Source organism: Panthera tigris, chromosome A3 (genome assembly GCF_018350195.1).
Source record: "Panthera tigris isolate Pti1 chromosome A3, P.tigris_Pti1_mat1.1, whole genome shotgun sequence".
Lineage (NCBI taxonomy): Eukaryota > Metazoa > Chordata > Mammalia > Carnivora > Felidae > Panthera > Panthera tigris.
In genome coordinates this window covers 62,816,738-62,842,671 of record NC_056662.1, presented here as the reverse complement: position 1 = coordinate 62,842,671, position 25,934 = coordinate 62,816,738, and the positions used below count along the sequence as shown (strand labels likewise).

Genomic DNA, 25,934 nt, shown 5'->3' with positions numbered 1-25,934 from the left:
AGATGGACATACCATTCTTAAATACTTGCTTGTTTTCATCCCTAATTGCCTTCAGAACTGTGCTGCCATGCACTGGCAAACCATTTGGCTCACCCAAGAAAATTGAATTCCATGGGATCCATGGCATTTTCTATGGAGGTTTCTTTCTCTAGAAATCTCTTCTTGCCTTTGCCCCTCATTAAATTGAAATGAATCATTTTTCGGGGTTTTGTGTATAATATTAATCATTCTAGCATGTAAAGTAACATTCCTTTAATGAACAAACCATAGTTTACTTGGTAATTGTCTTATTATAATATTCAATTTCTTTCCTAATTTTTTTTAAATGTTATTTATTTTGAGAAAGAGAGTGCCTGTGTGTGAGGGAGGGAGGGGTAGAAAGAGAGAGAGAGGGAGACAGAGAATCCCAAGCAGGCTCCACGCTGTCAGTGCAGAGCCTGACATGGGACTCGATCTCCTGAAGTGTGAGATCATGACCTGAGCTCAAATCAAGAATCAGATGCTTACCCAACTGAGCCACCCAGATGACCCCTTGCTAATTTTTTTCAATGTAGGCGGTGTGGTGAATATCTTTATTTACAAAGTGTTTTAATATGTAGGGTTATTTCTTGCAGATAGATTCACCTAGGTGTAATTTCTTGGTATTAGGGTATAACTAGTCTTCAGATTCTATTTATGTATTTTCATGTTTCTTGATAAATTGATCTTCTTGAGAGGTTCCCATTTTACCGTCCTACTCAGGAATTTTCACTAGCTCTCCATTGCCTCTGGTCTAAAGCCCATACCCCTTTAATTGGCCTTTCCCCATTTTGTTAAACGTTTTCCTTTTTGTTTTAACCACCTGCCTAACACTGAGCGTTTACATTCCATCTAATTTTTCCACATTATAAAAAGTGGTGCAGGGAATATCTTCATGCATTTTAGCTTTGCATGTGTTTTGGGATTATTTCTTTGGGATAAATTGTCCGAAATGGAAATAGTGGGTTCAAGAATGTAAACATTCCAGAAAACTGATAGCCAGGCTTCTTTTAAATGAGAAGATACAATTTATATATTCACTACCATGTGTAATCTTCCTAGCAGTGGGTATTATTAATTTTTAATGTAAGTTTAAGAGAGTGTAAAGGGGGAAATCACCATGTTGTTTCAATTTCTGTTGCTTTTGTTAGTAGTGAGACTGAACATTTGCCCACATTATTTGTTGGCTAATTGTATTTTCTTCAGCTTAGCTTTCAAGGCCCTATGTAATTTGGACTTGCCCTTTTCACCTTATCTCCTAAATATTCAAACCCACAAATATGTATTAAACTCTTACCAACTACCAACAAATACATATACTCTAACCAAGCTAATCTCCCTACTGTTCCTTTGAATATGTTATGATTTTCCTTTTTGTTGCTTTTGTTCCTGCTTTTTCTGCTCCTAAAATGCCTGTCCCTTCTGCTTACAGTATGCTGGTTTTTCCCATTCTGTGGAGCTCAGCCTGAATCTTTTTTCCTCCAGAAAGTCTTCCCTGACCCAACTGTGGCTTCCTTGAGAGCAGGGCCTGTGTCTGATGCCCCTTTTCTACCCCAGTGCTTTGTGAAGGGTCTGCCTTATATAGGAGGCAAAGAAGTGATAAATTGATGTTACTAAGAAAATGTATGTTGAGTTAGCTCTAGATTTAAATTTTGGCTCAGACTTCAGACAAGTTATTTAGTCCCTTGAGCCTCCATTTCTTAATCTCAGAATCATCATAAATTGGGGATGATAATAGGACCTGTCTCCAGAGTTGTTACGAGGAGTAAATGTTGCAATGCTTATAATGGGCCTGGTTCAGTAATGCTTGCTGTACAGGAATTTCATTTAATGGGAATTGTCTTTTTTTTTTTTTTTTAAGTTTACTTATTTATTTTGAGAGAGAGAGAGAGAACATGAGGCTGGGAGGGGCAGAGAGGGAGAGAAAGAATTCCAAGTAGGCTCCATGCTTATCAATGCAGAGCCCATTGCGGGACTCGATCCTGTGAACTGTTGAGATCATGACCTGAGCCAAGATCGAGAGTCAGACGCTTAACCAACTGAGCCACCCAGACGTCCCTAGTGAGAATTGTCTTTAAATTAATTGAATGAGTAAACCGGTCATCCCAGCACTCACTGCCCTCCCTTTCTTTCGGGCTCTTCCTGGTGTACTGCAGATGGGGTGTGCTGTCTCTCTTGGGCTGCTATTGCTTCTTGTGAATTAGGTATGGACTCTGGAATCAATTCCAAGGTCTTGAGAGGGCTTGTCTTCCAAATTTGTTGCTTATTCTGATGTACCATGTAAATACTGATGTGTTGAGTATGATTGAGTAGCTTTGAAAATGAAGGCAAAGCAGGGATGAGCACCTCATTTTCCGTCTAAATAAAACCTTTACTGGACCTTTACTAAGAGAAATTATGTTCTCCGAGGGCCTTTTAAGAAATGTTTAGTTTTGTTGCTTGTCCAGCCAAATGGAGTTAGTTATTCAGTAAGAAAATGGTAAAAATATCCAAATAACACCACCGGATTTCACTTTTCCATATAGTGTTTCAAAGTGTTGCATTCATTAGTATTTGTGAGAAACCTATGGTTAATACCACAAGAAGTCATAAACTAAACCAGATTTTCCCCCTTTTTAACTTTTACATGACTTGGATTAACAACAGTGTTACTCCCTAATTTACACCTGGGATTTCCAAACCTTCTCAAAAAGCTGTAACAATGATTCATATTTAGTCACCATGTGACTGGGTTATTTTCATTTATTGAAAACATAAACAACAAAAAATAGCCTGGATAAAGATCTCCATGTATTTTAACTAGTGACAGATGCTATGATCAGAATTTCTACTTAAGTCAGGCATTTTTGACATACACCTCAAGCCTCGCAATTAAGCTTTATGCCTTTCCAAACATAACAGTTAACCAATAAACCAAAATATCAGCCTGGTCTGGCTTAGCTCAGCGGTCTTTTGATTTCTTCCAGTCTGTTTGATGTGGAGGCTTATTGAGATTTATCTACTGAGCTGTTCATAGTTTGTAGGGCTGAGAGCACCGGCTATATTATATAAGATTCCATTAATGACAGGAGAGTGTAGACAGTCTCTATGGTGTAGATAATTGAGTCAGTTGTGCTGGCCATGGTTTTGTTGACATTTTTAAGACTTTTGTCAAGCTTTTTTATTAATAGTCAATGATTTTTCCTTATTTTTAAGTTTATACTGTGAGCCTCAAAACAGATGTAGTTCAGTTGGTTCAACTTAGTAGAAAGTTTTTTAACTTTCAGTAGAAATGTCTGTGTAGATTTGGACCAGTTTATCCATAAGGAAAATAAACATAGAAATATATAGTAACCACTTATAAATATTTGCTATGTGGGGGGGGGGGGTCAGACATCATTCCATTGTATTGTTCATCATAGTAATAATGCCACTATTCCCGACTTTATAACACAGAGGCTGCAAAGGACTTTCATACACTTACCTCATGTAATTCTGGTAGGATTACTCAGTAAGATAACTGTCCTCGTTCTAAATAAGATACTTGGAATTTAGATTATTAATTTGCTACATATCTCATATCTTCTAATATGCAGGGGAGCTGATGTTTGAATTCAGATATGACTCCTAACTCCGGTTATTTTCCCGTCACACTAAAACTTTTTGTTCTATAATATATAGTATTTCTAAAAGTTACAAAGTTCTGCCAAGCAGCTTTCCAGTGGTTTCATCACATCCTCTTTCCTGAGAAGCAGGGTAAAATTACTCATGTTTAGGTTGCTGGAGATAGAAAATAAGATTGCACTGGAGGAATAATGAAACATATTCATTCCTTCTGCCTCAGTTGCCTCATGTATCCAAATGGGGAAAATACTAGCACTTACCTCGTAGGGTTTTTGAGTGGATTAAATGAGTTAATACATGCAAGGAAATTAGCAGAGGCCTGGCACAGAGAAATGATAATACATTTAGCTATTTTTAGCATTCATTTACTCAGCTGCATTTATTCATTCATTGCTACCTACCAGGTAACATGCTGGACTTTGGAAGATAGTAAGTCAGAGTCTGCCTTCCATGGTCTCATAACCAAGTGGAGGAGATGATCGATACGCCAGACTGCACACCATTAGCATGAAGGTTCTGTTTAGAGGCATGCAAGGAGGGATTCGGAAGCACAGAGTAAAGATGAGTAACTACTCTTGGGAGGCTTCCTGTAAGAGGCAGGGTCTGAGCTTGAAGGATAAGTAGAGGTTAGCCCAGTGAAGAAAGGCGAAAGGCAGTCTCGGAAAGGGAGCCAGGAGAAGTGATGAGGGTGGTGAAAGCTTGGTATAAGCGTGTTTCTTCAGGCCAGGGGTTCTTGAGGACTTTAATATGATGCCATGTACTGTGACTCTCCAGTCACAGTGCAGTTACTCATCAAAAATATTGAATCACAGAATCCTTTCTTATGGAGTATCTTAGGAAGAAGTATGTTTTAAAGAACACAGGTGGGGAAACTCTGGGTGGGCTGGGTGGTGAGAAATTAGTTTAGGTCAGAGGTGGGGTGGGCAAGGAGGACAGAGTTGGGGACATTGATTAGAGACATTAAGGCAGTAAATGTGACAGGACTTGATAAAAAACGAGAGGACCAGGGAAGAGGAAAGATGGTGGGATGGTTGGGCAGATTTGGGGCTTGGGATAGTGTCTGGGGCTGATGGTACCATCTGCAGAGGTAAGAGATTTAGGAGTAGAAGCATGTTTGGGGCCCAGCAGTGGGGAGGTTGGTGGATACCATGTTCAGTTTTGGATCTGTGTTTTGAGATGCCTGAGGGGCATCCAGTGGAATATATTCACGAAGCAGTTCGGTATACTGGGTCTGGAGCATACGAGTGAGTCCCTGGGCTGGATGAAGGAGTCATCCATGTATAGATGGTATTTCATGCCTGGAGAGTGCATGAAATAACCCAGAGGGGTGAGGATAGACTCCTAGGGGCATAATTGTTTAGGTGACCTGTGGAGGAAGAGGATCTCTCAGCAGAGATTGAGTAGTTCAGCAATCTGGTATTCTTTGGGACATGCTTGTCTTTTCCTCTGTGAGCCATGAGTATTTTGTTTTGTTTTTTTGGAAAGAGCCTGACTCCACCCATGCAGGATATCTACTCTGCGGGCTACTCCTTCTCCCAAGAATCTGGGAAGTTGCAGAAAGAGGCACTTCACCCACACCCTAAGCTCTCTGAGGAGAGCCGTGTGGTATCTTGCCCAGCCCTTCCAAGCTCAGTGCTGGGAGGTGGAGCCATCTTGAATTGTTAAGTTTTTGAGTGTTAGGTCCTTAAACGTAGCTGGAGAAATAATGAACGAGAAGTATTCCACTGGATTAAACAAGTTCAGTGGATTTTAATTTTCCTGATAAACTATTATTAAGAAATTGTTTTGGAGATTTACTCTCTGAGTAGGATTAGCTAACCTACATTTTTCATTTGGATAAGTAGTTCTTTAATTAGCAACCAAGATTTAGGGAATATTTTCCCATTGCTTTCTATAGCGTGGGGAAGGTATGTGAAACTGTCAAATGAAGGTTTTCCTCATGATAGCCAGGAGCAGGGAAAACAAGAGGAAATTATAATATGTTAAGGGAAAGGATTCTGTTCATCCCGTGTGCCTGCTTTTATCTTCAGTTCTGGAAGTCTCTGCCGGCAGGGTTTTCTTTTTTTTCCTTCCCTATTCTTGTCATGCCAAAAGTTGCATATTTCTGGCAAAATGTTCATTACTGGCAAGGGGTGTGCAAGAAATCCTTTGCCAGAGAATTAAGCAAGCAGAAGTCTGTCAAAACAAATATTCTAGTTTGAAAATACAGTCCTGCGGGGGAAGGGAGAGGGGCGGATAGTGGAGGAGGCCAGGGCATGTTCTGAGGCTGCGTATTTATTTCATAAGAATTCTGTGTTCTGAAAGACTGTTGCTTGTAGGAATGCTGGAGGAAGCAAGCTTGTGCTACATTAAATGTACTGATGAGCAAGAATGGGTTTTCTGGGGATTTTTGTGTTTTGTATCCAGCTCATATGGTGACAGCCTTTGCTAAGAGTGAAACATTTTGATAACAAATAAGCCTTTTAATTTAAGAGCCATTTAACAAAACTTATGTTTACATGGAAAAACTCTCAGACCTGAGGATATTAAACATGTATAAACAGTCACACACATAAACACACAGTCTACTTCGTAAGCATTTATTTGGCTGGAAAATGCTAACTTTATATAATCTCAGTCTTAAAAGTATTGGGTGATTGGTTCAAAAAAAAGCAAAACTTGTTTTTTTCCCCCCTCCTAACTTTTCCTTCTACTTCTTCCTTTGTACCTTAAAAAAAAAAAAAATCATTTTACAGAAGAGTAAAATTACAGATTGGGTTAATGCAAGGTTTTTAGATTTCTTTGCAATATAGTTGCTTAAAGCTACCATTATAGAAGTTGCTCTTCAAGTTGGAGAAACATAGCCTGGCATTTTTACTTTCCACTGGGATGGGGGTGGGGGCTAACCATATTAAGCCTCAAGAATGAAAACCGTTGCATGCAAAAGTGGATTTTGAGGATTTCCTGACCACATATCTGTATACAGCCGACATCGTTTTTAGACAGAATTTTTAAAACAAAATGTACTGCATTCTGTAATATTGAAGTAAATGATCACCCATAATAGGATATATTAGTAATGAAGAAAATAATAGTAATAAAATACATACCATTTTATTATTCGTTCATTCTTACCTCCTTTTGGCAAATTTTAGACTTGCCACCATAGGCAATTCAAGAAGCACATGCCTTCTTCCGGAGCAGTGGGAGGAAACCTTCCTGTTCTTTGATCCTCCGATTTGATATACTTTAGTTACTGGAAGAGACATTAATTAATGTAAAATTTCTTTAATTTTAGTAATTCAAAAGAATAAAATTTTTTTGAGGGGTTGAAAAGCTCATGGTGCGCCATTGGAATGTGCCTTTAGTAAATGTAACGTTTGTTTTCTAAAGAATTATAACAACATACTTAAATTCCAGAACAGTAAGCAAAATAGCTTAAGTTCACTGACTTGAAAAAACATTCTTTTATACTGCACGGTTCTAAAATAAATACTTAAAAGAAACAGAGAGCAGGCCATTCTATCTTGGATTTCATTTTCCTTCAGATAGAACAGCTAGAACAAACATTCTTGCTAGTTAACATTGCCTGTGTTTTTATGCAGTTAATAACTGACCTGTCAATCACGCCCTATATAAATACGGTAGTTGAATGCTTTCTGCTTTAGAAGCACTTTTATTTACAAGAGCTGCCAGCCAAGATTTCCAAAGGACTCCACGGGCTGTTTGCTTTGATCTGTTTTGAGGGCTGGTCTCTTTATACCTGTTGGTTTGCTATTTATGATACCTTTGTGTAATCAGGTATGGGGAGAGCAGATGTGCAGAATAAACATGTCTTAAGGAAACCGAGGCTCAAGAGAAATCATGTAATTATGCACCAACAACTTTAACAAGAGAGAGAGAATATTTTCTTGAATCAACTTAGTTGCTGTCATGACAAGGAAACAGATGTTATGGTATTCACCCAGAGAAGGGAAAGATTGTCTCTTAAATCTTGTTTGTAATGAGTGGAGGTGGTGGTGGTGGGGTGTGTATCCCCACCCTTTGCTGCTCTCCTTTAGATTTGTAAATTGCTGAGATGTTGCAGCTCTTCTCAGTTGACTTTTACCTTTGACCTTTTTTCATTTGCTCCTTCCCTAGGAAATGTTTACCACATGTCTCTGTCCAAATAATCATCTCTCTGTGGGCGTTGTTACCTTTGCATTTTCAACTGCAAATGCCTTTTAATGTTTAAGATAGGTTTCAAAAAAGGGTGGCTTTTTGTTATGTGTTTCATGATTTTGATTTGGAGTTGCCCCCCAGTACTGAGGGGAACTGAAAGCCAAATGTATCTTTGTAACCCCACTATGCCAAACTTAGTGCCTCTAATAGCATAAGGGTTCAGTGAATGAAGAATGGCAGAAATTAAGAGACACCAAAAGTCTCTTTGGTCTTGTTTCCAAAACCATCTACTGAGTTTAGTTTCTTTCATCTTTCGATTAAATGTTGCCCTAATAGTTCCTCTATATTATGTTTACATACCGCTTTTCTCTAGGAATCTGAACATTCGAATATATTGGAGAGGTTGTTAATTTTATTTGACTTTGAAATTAAAAAGCTTCCTCTATCTTTTTTGAACGAAACATTTTGCCAATCACTCTTCTGGTGCTTTTGGGGGAAGTGACATAGACATTTGAGGGCACTTCTGGTTTTTCACCCTACTACTCTGGGAAATTCTCTTTATACTTTTCTTATTGATTTTACTGACATTTTTTGGTCAGCGACTCTCCCTTTTGTGACACTGGTGTGAATTAGATTTTCTGTGGAAAGGTGCCTGAACACATCCCAATCAGGTCTTTTATTAACCAGAGTTTTCTCCTTGCTTTGTTGTTGCTCAGAAAACTTTCAAAATCCAGAGTCTGTAACCGGTACCTTTGCTATTTATTTGGTTCCTTGTTTATAATTTTTAAATGCTAGTGTCTTTATGATGATGATAATAGTATAAAGTGTAAAGTATAAAATGTAGCCCCAAATACCTTTGGTTCAGCAGCCTTCCCCAGATAACCACTCGCCAGAGTAAAATCATTTCGTAAACTCTCAGGTAGATTAAAGCTTGGCTCTAAACCCTGTGTTCCCTTTACACAGCTTATGGGGGTCAAAGGTGGTAAAGCCCTGGGCTTGCCTGGAGCCAGTGCAGGCGAGTGCAGTCATGCTGCCTTTGTTGAGGCAGGAGCCTCTAAAATGTATGAAACTGCCAAAATTACATTTGAGCATCTTCGGGCCTTTGATTGGAAGTTGAGTGTCACAAGGCAGCCCAATATCAGGCCAGAGAAGCAAGTAGGAGTAAACTTGGGTCGGCCATGCCCCCAGACACCAGGGCAGAAACTGCCTCGCCATCGATACACAGAGGGACAGTTTTGTAAGTCCCCGGTACTGCTTAATTGGCAGATAAGCAGAGAGAAAGTCCCCTCTAATATTTTCATTTCACGTTCATCCAAGGCTCAAACCTATAATTAAAATTTCTGAACAAAGACCCTATTAACGTACAGCATCCAGATTGATGACTAACAGCTCTTCCTTCCAGGTACATAAGGAAATCTGTAACACTTCAAGCAAAAAAAGAAAAGACCCTAGTCAGGTTTGGGGGAGGGTGAAGTAAGGGAGTGGGCATAGTTAGGAATGGGTTTGCCTTTCAAAAGTCACTTTTCATTGCTGCTTAAAATGGACCTTTCAATGGTTGCTGCATTTTCTCAAGTATGTATGATTTACTGAATGACCTAAAACTGAGTCACAGTAATATGACTTTATTTAAATATCCAATGAAAATATGCTGGCTTCTAAATTTTCAAACATTGTTTAGAAAAATCCTTTTTTAAATTCTTTTGTGTGAGCAGTGTAGGCTTATGTGAAAACGCCTAGGACAGACCCAAACACAATTCATCATGTTACTCACTTGCCAAAACTTCAAGCCTCTTTATGGTATTTGAGAAATATGGCTTCAATTCATTAACTTGACATTCAGGACCTTCCACAGACCAACCTGTTCTCTCCTAGAGGAGACTTTTTGTTCCAGCCCTCTCCATGGCCCTAGGCAGGCCTTACACATCCCTGCCTCTTCAGTGTCCTCATGCCATCCGCCCCCTTCTCCTACACACACTCTTTTCCTCCTTCAACCACCCCGCATGGCCAAGGTTCACTTAAACGAGTTCAGGACCTCTCTTCCTCTGCCTTTCCAGATCTGCCAAGCTCCTGGCTGCCTCACTTCTTGTGAGACTAGTCTTCCCTGAGCATCCCTCAGTAGGCTCTCCCTTCTGCTTTGGCCTTCTGAGCAAGGCTAGAGCACCGCTCTGGCTCTTACCACACCGGTCCTTCACTCATAGCTTGGTTTTGTTTTTCCATTAATTTCCATCTTGTTTTTTAAACTTGATTTTAAGTTCCGTGAGGCGTAGAATTGTAACCTCTGTGTGCTAGTGTCCTCCAGAGCACTCAGCCCAAAGCTTAATACAGATTTGTCAGTTGGTTGATTGATTGGTGCACATCTCAGGCCTGCGGCTTGATATATTTGCAGTCTGTAAAGACACCAAGCTATTTTCAGAACCACTGGGTACCTTTGTACCAGGTTTATTTTTTGGCTCGTGCTTGGTGTTGGAGATGTTAGGCCTAGTTCTTTCCAGAAAATCTCTTTTCCAAATCTTCGCATCAACGGAATGGTGTTATAGTCACACCCTGGAGCAGCTTGACCTGGGTATTGCCAACTCTTTCTCAGGCTGACTAGCTGACCCACGTTGAGTGTTCCTCACATCTCATTTCAGCTTTCCGTGTTACTTTTATTTTTAATTAAAGGAAACCTTATTTCTGAGCCCTTTCTTGAACCAAAGGCAAGGGAGTATTCATTAAACGTTTACTTTCTTGACTTTAATTCACTTTAGCAAGTGATAACTCGGGTGGGATTATTCCTTGACGGTGATCTGACAGGGTCCTTGTTCGTGGCAGTTATTGACGTTTCCAGTATTAACCTTTTAGGTAGAGCATGGAGCCAGCGTCCTGGTGTCTGAACCATATAAGGAACTGGCTTTCTTTTAATTTTGTGTTTTGAATTTGAGGAAGATGCAGACTCTGCCAAGTTGGGACTTTCGAGACTTCGGCGCTTAACTCATTTGATCTGAAAATTACTGGTAAAATTACTGCTTTTGCCAAGTATAAAACCAAGTCTTAGAATAGTGAGTGCCCTGGTGTGACTGACATAGCATGCTTTGAGGCTTCTGAAAGCTCAGGCAAGACTTGGAGAAGAGATTTTGATGTGCCAGTATGAACGCACGCACACAGCGGTCAGTCCTTCACACCTGTGTAACGCTTTTTGACACTCTTGCATTTACCGACTAACATCCCTCTTGAGCATGAGCTAGGAGCCAGGCATAGTGCTCAGTTCCTAGGATATGATGATGAGCAATCACCACATATTTTTCTTCTCTGTTATTTTAAATTATAATTTTTAATCTGTTTCCTCTTACTAGCACATCAGCTCCTTGGGGATGGGTCTTTGTCTCCTTTACTGCTGTGTCTCCAGCATCTACAACAGTGCCTGGCACATAGCAGAAACCCAGTAAATCTTTATCAGTGTATGAATGAAGTTCTACAGTGAGGGAAGTATTGCTGTAAGAGCACATGGGGGATACGTGTAACCTGGGCTTGGGGGAATCAAGAAGGCACCCCAGAGCAGGGAAGATAATGACTGAGCAGAAGGATATGCAATGTTTAGCAGGGAAAGAGGAGGTGAAGCAGTGGGGGGACTGCTCCTGTGCAGAAGTCTGGGGGTGAAATGAGCCATCACAAAACATGACTGCTGTGCAGAGTACAAGTAAGGTGGGCAGGAGGTGAGGTGGGAGCCTTGGTAGCCAACTCAAGGACATGGCAGCAAGGAAACCATTTTAAGATTAAAATAAATTTTTTTTAAATGTCTATTTTAGAGAGAGAGAGAGACAGAGACAGAGAGACAGAGCATGAGTGGGGGAGGGGCAGAGAGAGAGAGAGGGAGACACAGAATCTGAAGCAGACTCCAGGCTCCGAGCTGTCAGCACAGAGCCCAATGCAGGGCATGGACTCACAGACTGCGAGATCATGACCTGAGCCGAAGTTGGACGCCCAACCAACTGAGCCACCCAGGCGCCCCACGACAGGACTAGATTTGTTTCAGTGTGATCAGTTTTGCTGCTGTGTAGAGAACCCACGGTAGCTGGATTGGAAATAAAAGCTGAAGACTGGGAGATCAGTTTGTTGGAATAGTTTTGTTTGTTAGGATAATGTAGACTGGTGGTACCCAGACTTTTGGGTTTCATGAGCCAGCAAAATTTTTTTTTTTAATTTTGAGGCTCAATATAATAGAGTTGCTGACCTTTTCATTTGGTTAAGTAAAGACATTAAAAAAAAAAAAACCCATCTGTGAGAATCATTTCATAAAATAAAGAACATCTTTCCATACATATGCACAAATACACACCACACACACAGGAGAGTCTCAAATAAATGTTAGCTATTTAAATGGAATACGTTGTAGCTTTATGCAAAATTTATTACATGGCCCTGTTTTGTCCCCTGACCCCCGCTTTTCCATTTTCCTCATCATTGGGCACCTGTGTGGTCTGATATTTGTAAACCATTTGATATAGCCTAGGAAAAAATGTTGGTGATCTGAGTTGGAATAGTGACAATGGCGATTAGAAGAAGGGACCACAAATGAGAGAGGAAGTAGAATCAGTAGAACTTGGTGATTTCAAAGTGCTTTCAGATCTCTTACCTCATTTGATCCGAATGGTAGCCATGTGAGGTGGTTGGGCTAGGTATAATTATCCCTACTTCACAGATGAGGAAACTGAGACTCAGAAGTTAGGTGACTTACTTAAGTCACGTCTGATAACAACCCATTGAAGTGGGTGGGACTTTAGATGGGTGGCTTACCCACCTTGACCTTTTTGGTTTTGCTCAAATTTCAGGGAAGAAAGGAAAAGGAATCATGGGCTTCCTGTGAGTCATATCTTTTAGGACAAAACATATGATATAGTCCATCCTTAGAATAAAACAGTATTTCCGTGATGACTCTTGGATTCAGTCTTGTTTCGCAATATCATCCATTACGGATCCATGAACTTGAGTAACCCTATTTAAATTAGGTCAGAGGAGACTAAGAGGCTTCTTTGGCTGTATTTTCATTTTTATCCTGTGTTACCCTTTATCCTTTCTATAAATAAGCCTTGGCCACCCTATTTATGGGATTTTGTTGGGGGGGGGTGGTGGTGAAGAGGTGATGAGGCTCTGTGTGTATGTAAGGATATTTATCTCCTATCACCTGGTGTGCTGGCTTTTCTTCCCCCTTCCCTTTTCTTCCTTTTGCTGGCTTTTCCCCCCCTCCCTTTTCTTCCTTAGCATACTTGCAGATTAAAGTAATTTGGTGCTATCTGAATTCCAAAAAGACTAGAATAGACTTTATAAGGGACTGCCTCTTGTTGAAAGACAAAGAAAGGAAGTGGAAGTAAATAAAAAGAACAACATTGGGCTTAAAAGAAGGAAAAAGTGAAGCAATAACAATTTGAATTGGACAAAAGGAAAAAATGTATTAGAAAATATTTGTGGGTAGTTCCCTGTAAGTGGCTTTATAAACAACATTTTTGGTGTGCAGTCATAAAATCCTCTGACCTATGAAACACCAATTTAATGGAATTAATTACAAATAAGATGGAATGCCAGAATTTACATATGAAAACTATCATCAATTGTTCCTTCAGTTAGTTGTTTTTATTTACGCTTTATATCAATCATTTTGTAGGCTCCTTGTTTTCTGGCAGATTTGGAGACTTTCTGGAAAACTGTTAGAGTGACTTGAAATTATTTCCGTACAGACTCAACTGCTAGCCAATCTGTTGTAATCACAAATGATTATATGAGAACTATGGTATTATTTTCTAAGGATGAAATATACTTTTTTTGAAGCGTCTGCAGCTATTTCTGTGTATATTCAGTTATGGAAGTGTCTGGTGTTGCCACTAGAATGGACACATCAAAAACAAATACTGTTTTCTTGTAATACGTGAGAGGAGTGTGAGAACAGCATTGTATGCTGCCCTTTTCATTGTCTCACACACATCTGTGTGTGTGGGTATGTGTGTATGGGGGGGCTGTGGGTGTGCGTGAGTGTGTGTGTGTGTGAGAGAATGTTTATGTTTAGACACCTGAACTGTGTTTTTTCTACCCATATGGATTTATCCATCTCATTTTATAGCTTTCTTCCTGGCCTTTGGTTCTTATATATAATTTAGTGTATGATTACTGCAAAGTATAGGTGTTAATGTACTCAAAATAATACCTTAATTTTTTTATGTGAAACCCAGATTTTATCCATATTTCCAAATGCCTGCACTTAATGTATTTTTAAAGGCTATTTGCATAGCAAGAATGAAAATGACCTGTGTTCTCTGGTACTCTTGGATCTTAGAATCTCAAAGTATGTTGACCTTAATGGTAATTTATACCAATCTCCTCTCTATTCCTTTCATCTCTCTTTAACGTGGGGAGGGAAACAAAGAGGGCCGGGTAGCAGGAGCCAAGGCCAACGAACAATGCAAGTATAATTTGTTGAGAAGGTACAGTGTTAGATTTGCCCATGTATTATCTCATTTCTCACAGTAACTCTACAAGAGTAGGAACTATTATTCCCATTTTATAGAAAACAAAACAGAAAGGTGCTCAGCAAAGTTGGACAAATCATTCAAGGTTACACTGCCAATAAGTAGTAATGGTCTGGTCTAGCTGATTCCAAACCTTTGCTCTTTCTGTACATTGTGTATCCTCATGCCCACTCCACCACAGAATAAATAATAAATGGAATATGGTCTCAAATTTTACTCTAGAATGTAGTAGCAGCCTTTTCTAAAATATTACGCTGTGCATATTATAAAAAAAAATATGTTGGCATTGGAAATAGGCTTAATATAGGCAGATAATGAATATTTGAACTACCTAAGTTTATGTGGCATTATTACCTTTGTCAGACTCACGGCATTACTTTACTTTAAATGTGATTATATAATTAAGATGAGTATTTGGCTTAACATTGGGGAGTCATACACATTTTTAAGACTTTACTTGGGGGTATTTATATACTTCAAATATTTATTGGGATGTATCTTTGCAAGGTTAGGTGAAACATTTTACCAAACTCCCAGTTTCAAGAAGCCTCTGTTGGGAAAGGTTAAATAGCACTGTGGAGTAAGTAGTCTTTTGGCATTCAAGCAGTTCCTCTGCTCAAATAACGGTGAGTATAATTGATGGTCTTAGTAATAAGGTCATAGAGTCAAAAAAGAGTTACCACACTGTGGTCAACATTTTGACCATAAGGAACACTATGTAAAAGTTGGTTAGCTGAAAGGATTTCCTGCCTCCTTAATAACTATTGTGCCTCTGTTTCTTTAGAGTCATAGCTGAGTTGGAAAGAAGGGAAAAATCTTTTAAGTAAAACATTTTGTGTTTAGAATTGGTGTTCTTTATTTTAGAATTGGTGTTCTTTAGATTGATACAATGAAAAGCTTCTGTGGATGAGTATAAACCAGACCTGTCCTTTGAATAAAAATACCCTTCTGCCATGTTGCTTATTCCAAGTGGTCATCATTTGTGCCTTCTTTTTGTTGACCTGTCTATAACCTTTGTTTGACACATTATAGAACTTCAGGTTTCTGGTTTTAAATACTAGAGTTACTCTTTGCATTGGAGTACATGTGTGTATGTGTGTATTTGTGTAACAGGGAGAGAAGTACTACAATCAAACAGCTGCCATCTAAAATTATAACCAGTATTAGGAAAAGAATAGAGTTTTTTTTTTTTTTGAAAGGATTAAATAGAAGCAGACATAATATAGGGAACAGAAGAAAATGTAAAAAAAAAAGTTAATATTCTCAGAGAAATAAGATAAAATTGATTACATGAACTAAGAACAGGATGGTATCTTTAAAGGAGCAACCGGAGAATAAGAAAGAGCTCAAGAAATTTAAAAATATGATAACCCAAATAAAAGTTTCAATACATAGGATGGAAGACAGAGTAAAGTAACTCTTTCAGAGGTAAAGCTAAAGAGAACAAGAGGGATGGAATATGGGAGAGAAAAAATAAGAAAATTAGGTTATTTCAGGAAGTTAAATATCCAGCTTATGGAAGAGCTGAGAAAATTGAGGGCAGGAAATTGTCAAAGAAATACTAGCACAGGAAAATTTCCTAGAAGTAAAAGATGCGAGTTCCAGTACAATGAATAGAAAATGACCCACACCGGGACACATCATCATTCAGTGTCTTCAGTTTTGAAGAGAGAGAAAAACAACCCCAAACAGTTCACATATAGAGAATTAAGAATCAGAATGGCCACGGACTTAGATGAAAGAAGTTAATGGAGCATTACCTTAAAAATTCTGAAGTCATGCGATTTCCTTCTTCGTACTCTTTAGTCAGCTAGACTATTGTTCCAATGTGGAGATAAAGTAGTAGGAATGTACTTTCATTCAAAACGTTTTTTTAGTTAAGGACAGGGAAAACTAGATTTTTTTTTTTCCCCTTTCTACCTCCAGAACATAAGTGAGAGGAGCACCTAAATATTTTGTAAAAAGCAAGTTCCCAAACAGCATTTGTTCAACACACCAATGTCTGCCACTCCTCCAAAACAACTGTGTATATTCCATGTATAATTTTAATGTTTTTATATGTGTGTAGGAAAGGTCTAGAATGGGGCAGGGTGAAATTTCTTATTTACTCTGCGTATTGTCTGATTTTTTTTTTAAAAAGTATACATTAATTGTAATCAATAGGATATAACTTAAAAGAAGGGAAGAAAAGAGACATGACTTAGTCCTTCATTTATTTTTTAAAATATAGGAAGTGTATGCTATGTCTGTCTCCTCTACTAGGTGCTGTAGGAGATACAGTTGAAGTAGCAAACACAGCCTCAGCCTTTGAAGGATTTTGGGTCTGGCTGGTAAGGGGAAACACGCATGGAAGGGAATCGCTCCCAGCCGTGTTGAAAGTCTGCCTCTGTGTGATCTCAACGTACAGGCTACTCCCAGGGCCAAGCAGATGGCTTTCCAGGGTCTGTAAAGAGATGGCAGCCTAGTAACTTCAGAGTACTTTAAAAAAACCAGCATTCGTGAGAACACCAAACACAGGATCCTGATCTTGGAATGTCTAGTTTAATAAATTTCATTTGCATTTCTATAGAAACCATCATGCTTCCTGCTGCCAACCCCAGGAGCCAGAGGTTAGGGTTTTTAATAATAATAACAATAATGAGTTATACTTATTCCAGATTAATTTTCTGGCTCTCCAAAAAACAAATGGCTAAGATGTCCAAAATGTTCCTTTCGCAACTCTGCCAAGTGCTGGCTTCTCCTCTCTGTCTGGAGATCCAGCCAATCTGTTGAAAATTATCCCATTTTTTTGAGTACTTCCAGGCAGCTGCTCAGAGAGAAGACTAAATCCTGCAGTCTGGGATGGACAGCCACAAATGGAGACTCTTTTCCATACTTCTGCAGCAGAAGAAAATCACACTTTGTGTTCTGAGTCTTATTTCATTCTTTCTCTGTATGAATTTGGGAGAATGTACATCAGACATCGTAACATACTTAGTTGTGGACAACAATGTGTATTAATTGGGAGTGTAACATTTGCCTGGTGACTACTTGTTTTTTCTAAATGTTTTTGTTTTTGTTTTCCTTGTAAATAAGCCTTGACCTGAGCACTCACAAACTTACAAACAACACAGGTTCACTGGGGAAAAAGAAGCGTTGAGCCTACATAAGTCCATACCCTGTTATATCCTCTTTTCTGGTTTGATTTGCATGAGAGTTAGAGGTTTTTTTGGTTTTTATTTTTGTTTTTGATTTGGGGGTTGCGTGGAGGGTGGTTAGAGGTATTGTTATAATGTGTTAGTAAGATTCTCTTAATTTGAGTACAGGAGAGACTTGAGACTTATTAGACCAAATGGAAGATCTGTCGTCCCGTGATCTCTGAAAATGCTTTGTAGGAGCAGATGGATAGATTTTGAAAGATTAGTTTAGCTGGCAGTTTGCCTGTTCATCTACTCCCTTTAAAGTCGGTGGGTGGGCCTGGCTCAGTGCATGGGAGTGGAAGCTCAAGTTGGGAACCTTAATCTAACTTGACCAGGCTGATTGACAGCAATGGAGAGATGGCTGTCTGACCCAATGGCGGGACATGCACTCCTTTGAAAACTGGCTTGTCTGGGCCACAGGGTCCTGTGCTTGTTATGCAGATGCCTCGCACAGGGATGGTTGGGTTCCCTGTGTAATAGAAACCCTGAAAAGTCTGGTGGCTAGATTGCAGAACAAGAGAATTGGGTTCTAGGCCTGCACTTTCCTCCCAACCTGTATTTTGATCTTGGGAGACTCCCTTAATTCCTTTGGTCATCAGTTTCCTCATCTGTGAGATTAAATGATCAGAATAACAGACTTCTCTGAGAGTCCTTCTAGTTCTAATATGGTCCTTGAAGGCTGGAACTCTGTTGGCACCTTCCCTTCATTTTAATAATACAGACTGGCCAATTAATACTAGCCTTAGTGAAAATGTCTATAAAGTTTAGAGTAGGATCTTGAAAAAGTTAAAAGAATAAAAGTGTTACAGGGATAGAAACCAGAAAACTTACTTTGAAATACTGGACCTTATGCTAAATTAGTATATTGTTAATGAGTAAAAGAAATTTCTAGGTGATTTCTTGCTCGCGTTTTGGATGAGGCAGTTTCAGCACTGTTTGAACTGTTTGCATGTTGAGTGCATATGCTTAACTAGGAGATTAATGCTTATACAATGCTCTTTAGAATTTTCAACTAAGGGGGCGCCTGGGTGGCTCAGTCGGTTAAGCGTTTGACTTCAGCTCAGGTCATGATCTCACGGTTCGTGGGTTCGAGCCCCACATCGGGCTCTGTGCTGACAGCTCAGAGCCTGGAGCCTGTTTCAGATTCTGTGTCTCCCTCTCTCTCTGTCCCTCCCCCACTCACACTCTGTCTCCCTCTGTCTCAAAAATAAATAAAAATTAAAAAAAAAAATTTAGAATTATCAAATAAGAATGTCTGTAATCCTGCACGGTTTATAGAGTCAGCCTGATGGGGATAGGACTCCTGTGGTTGAAAAGAAATTGGGGGCACGATTTGTGGAGGGAGCCCTGAGAAAACATTCAGAAGGCAGCAGGTATTTCCTGAGTGCCTCCTAGGTGCCGGCACCACTCTAGGTGTTGGGGTTGGAGAAGAAACAAGACAGCTTTCGGTTTCAAGGAGCGAACTTCCTAGTGAGAGGAGACAGAGTTGAAACATGTTTGATAAAGCAACGGTATTGTAGGGAATAGTGAGCGGTGGTGCACGGAGTGTGCTTCTTTAGCTAAAGAGGTTGGAACAATGGGGATAATAGGAAGGAAGGGGGTGAGGAATGTGGACTTCATCTTCTAAAGCCTTCAGACTGTAAAGTGTGCCTCTCAAGTCCACAGAGGTGTATCAGGGCCTGTGCTTGCTAAGGATGAGGGAGGCCAAGGTGATCATCACTCACCTCAAGCCTGCTTCAACCAGAACAGTTCTGGATTCGTTTTGTTTTGTTTTGTTTCAAATACTGGAATTATATTTGAAAAAAGTTGTCCTTTGCTTTAAGATTTGGAAAACCACTGCCTTGGAATAAATCATTTATGTTCATTCTTGCCCCTTAGTACTTTAGAATTTATATTTTGGCGGTTGTGATAGATAGGCAGAATAATCCCCCTACCCATGAGTCCCAATACCTGGAACCTGTAAGTGTTACCTGGTAAAGACAAGAGGTCTGTGTCGATGTGATTAAATTAAGGATCTTGCAGTGGGGTGATTATCTTGGATTGTTCGGGTGGGCTCTAGTGCAATCATGGATAAGAGGAAGGCAGGCGCAGGTCTGAGAGACAGTGTGAGACAGGTCTGAGAATGCAGTGTGGCCACAGAGTTAGAGGTTGGAGCCACGCAGCTACTGGCTAAGGGAGGCCAGCAGCTGCCAGAAGCTAGAAGAGGTGAGAATCAGGGTCTCCTCTAGAGCCTCTGGAGGTGCCCTGCTGGTACTTTGACTTTGGGCCATGTTATTGATGCAGTTTTCTGGCTGCCAGAGCTGTGAGAGAATAAATATAGTAATTAGGTTAGATTGTATGTTCCTTGATGTCAGCATCCCTTTTATTTAGTATTACCTTTTCCACAGAGTCTAACTCGGTCCCGTGTTTTAGTAACCTATTGCTGCATAACAAACACCCCGAAATATAGTGGACTCAGGTACAGCTCATCATTTCTCACGGTTCAGTGGTTTTGGCTGGGTTTGGCTGGTTGAGCTTCACCATGTGGTGTCACGTTGGATCACTCAGGTGACTGCATTCTCTGAGACCTCAGCTGGGACTGGAGGAACCCAGATGGTTTCCCATTCACATGTCTGGAACCTCAGCTGGGGGGTAAATGACTGGGCAGGGGGAGGTGTGGGTAGCACAGAAGTCAAGTCTTCAAGACGGTGACTGCAGAAGCTGGTGTACCTCTTGAAGCTTGAGGCGGAACTGGTACAGCATCACCTCCACTGCCCTCTGTTGAGTTGATCTAGTCTAGAGTCACAGGGAGAGGAAATAGGCCCTACCTCTTGAAGGGAGGGAGGCATGTACATGTAGTGCGAGTAGTAGGAATTATTGCTGGCCATCTTTGCGAACAGTCTACCACAAACCGTTTAGAAAGTGACTATCAAATTAGTTGTTGAAGGTGGACCGATTCTGAGATTTTATAGATGATGGGATTTAAAAAAGAGCATTTCCCAAGAAACAAATTTCTAGTGTTAAAAAAAAAATCCATGTAAGCTGCTCAGATGGGACCTTGCACACACGAGGAATTCAGGAGATGGCGTGTTTACTGATCATCTGGCTGTGTGATGGGTAGCATTGTATTTTTAGGTCCACCACTGGGCCAGGGATTCCTACAAGGAGAACGGCAGGGCTCTTCCACTTCCCTCCATGTGTATAGTATAGTGATGGCTGACTTTGGGCTTAAGGAGATTCTCCACCTGGAAAGCAGCTCCTGAAGAGAAGGATTAGGGAAACATTCAAGAAGTCCAAGCATTTCATGGCTATCTACGGAGGATAGGAAGAGACATGAGATTGGCAGGAGACCTGGTCAGAGTCTGTGCACTCAGAGCAGAGGCCCTGAAGAAGATGCCTTTCCTTTAATTTCCGTCATGGTTTGCCTGAAATTTAGTAACAGGACTTCCTGGTGGAACCATTGCAAGGATCACAAGTGCTTGCTGGGTGTGAGATTCTGACCTTGGGGCCTCTGACATCTGTTCGGTCCAATCACTCATTCTGTTTAAATGACCACTACTCGAAGGAGAAATGGTGGTGTCAGGCCCGCTCAGTGGTGGAGAGAGGATTCTAGGAACAGAGTCAGAGATGGATGGTCCTCCTGGTAGGGTTCCAAGCCCAGATTTCTTCTTTATTAGTTGTTTCTGTTTTATTAGTTTGCATTTGCCCATCCTTTGAAATGTGTGTGTGCTTTGTCTTCTTTGTAGGTTTGTTTCCATTTGGGGGTACTGTTTTTCTTAAGATGTGCTTGTTCTTTTTATCAGCAATCACCGTGGCAAGGAGACACAGGCCCTGCGCTGCTTTCTCTCTTCTAGAGTGGTTTTATAGGCCAGAATCTGGGGAGTAGCTAGGTTTTAATAGTTTATTGGGTTCCCATTTGAAAAACCGACTGAAAACCACCAGGCTTTTGCCTTCAGCGTTTGTTTTCATCTAATGAAACCAGGTTTATGGTGTTTACTCCATGGCCTGTGAATAAGTCCTGTTTTTTTAAAAACCAGGCACAAGCTATGCCTTTGCTGCTGTTTACTATGGAGTTCCTTATTCTGCATGTTTTTGCTTGCCTTTGCAAGCTTTCTCTCTTTATACCTTTGCACATTACTCTCTTGATCCCTGTTCCTGAGATGATTCAGAATGATAGGGGATCTGTATGTAGGAATTAGGGGTTGCAGATAGCTCCGTTTTACTTGTAGCACATTTCACCAAATTCTTCTTTTCATTGCATCATCATTTTTATCAGGATGCTTTTGTTAAGCTCAGAAGCATGTGTTTCTGGCATTTCAACTTCCGTATGTGTGGCAGATCTTAGGACAGGGTCTCTAAGAGATAGAGAAGCTTGATTCAACTGAGATTTTCCATGGCTGTTAGATGGCAGGGGGGAGTCAAAGCCCGCCAAAACAGCGAAAGCTCAGAGGCTCTCAAAAACTAGACCCTTGGCATTACCAAAATTGGATGTGGAATGCGCAGGCCAAGGGAAGCTCCGAAGGTAGCTGGAGTCAGGACTGCCTTCCACATGTGGCTTAGCAGGATGGGGACGAGTTGTTCTGGGCCGGTGTCTGGGTCAGTGCCCAAGATGTATGTTCGAATGTAGGAAAAGCACAGAGTGTATACCACACTGAGGCTACTATATTCAGATGGGTTCATACTGACATGGGACAGTGTTGTTGGAACAGTGTTGAGTGTAAAAAGCAGATTATAGAAGAATGTATGAGGAGGAGAAAGGTGTAGGTGGACAGACAACAGAATAGACCAGCAGCCATATTTGAGTGGTGAGTTTGTGGTGGTTTTCAGATTTTTCTTTGCATTACCCTTTACTATCTAATTTTCCCCCAATGAACAAGTAGGGCTAGACTAATTTTTAAAAAGCTTTTAAAATAAAACAAAACAGTGCTGGGCAGGCATTTTCATTCATTCAGTAAACCTCTGTTGCCTGCCTGCTTTGTTCATAGCCCGGGCTGGGCTCTGGGAGAGCCTACCACTCAGTGAATCGGAGGAGCAGTGCCCTGGGGCAGCTCACAACCACTCTGTGCTCTTGGCACCTTATTCCTGGTGCTGGGCAAGTGGATTCCCTCAAGGAGCTCCTGTGTTTCCCCAAGGGCCTCTCAGGGGTCGTGCCTGCATAGTTCTTACCTGACGAGATGGGGCATAACTCCCCTTTTGTAGAGTCTGACAGTCCCAAGGTTAAAGCTGCTTTCTTCTCACTCTATCCCAGCTTTTTTGTTTTCACCTTTGTCTGTCTGTTTTTGGTGTTTGGTGGTCTCCTTTTGTCTTCCTAGAAGCTTGAATTTACAGAGATTCTGTTTTTCCTTTTTGGTCATTGCTTCTTTTGTTTCCGTAAAGTTGCCAGGCTAGTTTCTGGCCACAGAGATGAACAGGTTTGAAATGCCTGTCACTGGAGAATTTACCCCCAGGCCTTGCTATATTTGTGGAGATGACCTATCAGCCTGTTTTCTTATATGGGTGAACTAGAATTGAACTGTTTGCAAATGAGTGAGACAAGCTTTATATATTTGTGTTTCAGAAATTTCAAGCCCTGGCAGGATACTCAGTTTATTAATTCAGATCATGATTTTGAATGTCCTTAGATACAGCTAGTGATTCACTTTAAGAAATTTTAAATTTGTTGCCACCTTAGTAATAATTCCTTTTCTCCTTGATTAGGATAAATTGTGTTGAAGTTGGTTGGGTAGTTAGGTGTCAGTTGGGTGGGTATCAGTCCCAGAGAAAAGAAAAAATTCATAACGCATAGGTTTGAGGGCATCTATATTAGAATGTTTTTCTTCTCTGGCTAATACGACTTACTCATTCATGGCCAGAATATTTACCAGTCATCCAGTGTTTACGTAGAATTGTGGTTTGTATGAAGAGCGATGCAAGGAGGTATGAATATGGTCTCTTACCTATAGATATTTATGCTCTGGTTGAGGTGAAAAGATACATTCAGTGAATGTCCAGTGGGTCCATTGGGTCACCATGTTCTACCCTCTCTCGAGTCCAGCCTATCTTCTCTTGACATATCTCTCTGCTGTTCAGAAACTTTCGATGCCTCTAAGACACAGGCAAAGCTGCTTAGTCTGGTGTTAACATTTCTAAAAACTTGTATGCCATTCTGTCTTTTCTACCTTCACATGTCATTGAATTCCTCGATTCATCCAGCCAGTGTATCTACCCAGTGGGATCCTGTACTTACCCACCCTCTCCATACTGTTTTCTCTCCATTTTAATCCATTCTTACCAATTTTTCAGGACTCATCTTGGTTTCCACGTTTCCCACAAACCATTCCCTAACCTCTCCAGCTCCCAGTGATATCTTTCCCAACTCCACTGTTACTGTAAGCTTCAGTTATTTGACCCTTAAACTGGCTTGCCCTACCTTGTTAGTTGTAGTCTATGCATGTGTCTTGTCTTCCTAACCAGATCTTAAGCCCCAAGAGCAGTGACTATCTCATATTGTTACTATCTTCCATAGGACCTAGCACAGTGCTTAACATGAAGTGTGTAGGTACTTAAAATATTTGCTACTTTCCTGAGAAAAATATGATCATACTACAGGTTTGATGAAGTAGAAATGAGAGGTAAGACTCACATGTTCCTGGATTGACATATGAACTGAAATAGTCTCGTGATTTGGGCCTTTTAAAATAAAGCTATAGGTTACAGGCAGCGCAAAACCTATGAGGTGCCCATGAACTGTAGGCGTTTTGTGTAGTTGAGAATCAGTAGTGAGTGAAGTTTGAATAAGCCCCTTGGACAATTCTGATATCCTCCTACACCATACCTCTTGAGACTCTGTTTTATAATACATGAGAATTGTAAATATCGCATATCCTTCAGGCAGCACTCTGTACACATTTAGCCAACTCTTTAGTAGCCCTTGGCTGATGCAGACTTGAGATGATGCTAACCCGGTGAGTACTCAACTCTTCTGCATTTGCAGTGAATTGGAGCCCTGGTCAGAAATAGAGTTGACATTTTCTTAACAAGTTTCGAGAAGTCTGAGAATGCTAGAATAGAAAGCAATTCCTATGTGCTCAGAGTACCTGAGCAAGGTCAGAATTCTCCTTAGAAAATAATTTCAGTTTTTCTTAAACCCTGTCAGATGCACAATTGGTGCTTCAGAGTCCTACATCATCAAGCATGGCGCAATAATTTTAAACAGAATATTTTTTTAAAGATGTAGTCAAAACCCAGCAAGTTATTAAAAACAAAACTGTTACTTAAAACATTCACCAAATGTTTAACTTTGAATAACGTACCTTCTTCATAGATTCTGCAACATAGACAAGTTGATAAATACCTGCTAAGGTAACTGAATGAGGTAATTTGCTGTTTGGAACAATTAGTTTTAATTCAATGAAAACAATGACTATAGTTTGAGAATAGTAGCTCCACGGCCCTTTTCTCTGGCAGTATTTGTGGTCAGCAGAGCCAGTTATTTACCAAGGCAATTTCTAGATCATGGTGATGCAATCATATGGTCTGCTTACATGAGAATACTTCTCTTTCTGACACAACCAAGAGATATCAGACCATTAAGGAGTGGCTTACTCCCCTGGAAATATTGATTCCTCAAGAAGACATATCCACCAGGCCTTGTGGTGTAGATGGAGAGATTCTGTATGGGCTAGTGTATGCAGGGATCTCAATATTTAATTCATATAAAGTTTTAAGTGACCACTAAAAATGGAAACTGAGGAGTTTCCTGACCAGTTTTGCTTAGAGGTACTATAGAATGTAACAGTGGCCTGTAGGGGAATGTTTTTGTGGTCTCCCTGTGTAAAACACTGACCCTGCAAACCCCAGGTTTGCAATTTATTAACAAGGAAGTTTACATGTCATTGTTTGTAAAAGTAACTTCACAACCAAAAAGCCTATCATTCAGGTTTGAAATCAATTACAGTCAACATACAATGCAGCCATTGAATGGAAAGTGTGCCTGATATTGAATGATTTCTCAGGTAGAGTTTAAATGAAAAAAAAAATCAAGGGGCATGACTGTATGTATAGTATGCGTATTTGCTGGGGGAGAAAGGGCTAAACTGAAAGTAGGTACTTGTATAAACAAATTTTTTAGAAGGAAAGCAGAGATGCTTTTGCATAGTTGTCTGTGAGGAGGGACACTGAGGGGTCTAGTGTGTCTGTGGGTTTGTTTTTTTTTTTAACATTTGTGTTTGTTATTTTTTTCCACAAAAATATCTAATTAAAAAAAGTGAGCATATTTTTGCACAGATGTCCAATAAATGATCTATAATTTGGAAGGGAGTAAAGACTTTCTCTTCTTTATAAAAAAAATTGGTTTTACTGAATGTGAAATAGGTACAAAAGAAAATTTATATAGTGTGTATAAGCTATAAAGAGTAAGTAACTATGCAACAAACACTTTTAGGGGTATAAGTAATGGAGCATTTCTTTTGAAGCCCCTTATATATTCCTTCCTAATTCCATCTCCTTTCTTTTCCCCCTTGGAGAAGTGATTGATTAC

At 40.1% G+C, this 25,934-nt stretch overlaps 1 protein-coding gene and 1 long non-coding RNA gene across 5 annotated transcripts in view; one reads left to right on the top strand and one right to left on the bottom strand.

The window, feature by feature from the left end:
* The window catches only part of THADA (THADA armadillo repeat containing), a 327,215-nt gene that overhangs the window by 113,572 nt on the left and 187,709 nt on the right, over positions 1 to 25,934 (top strand). The gene's annotated exons all lie outside the window — the stretch shown is intronic.
* On the bottom strand, positions 16,849 to 24,850 carry LOC122237299. The gene is made up of 3 exons (XR_006215678.1): positions 24,709 to 24,850; positions 19,408 to 19,737; positions 16,849 to 17,188 (listed from the first exon to the last, which is right to left on the bottom strand). It is a non-coding gene; the product is annotated as an uncharacterized LOC122237299 (long non-coding RNA).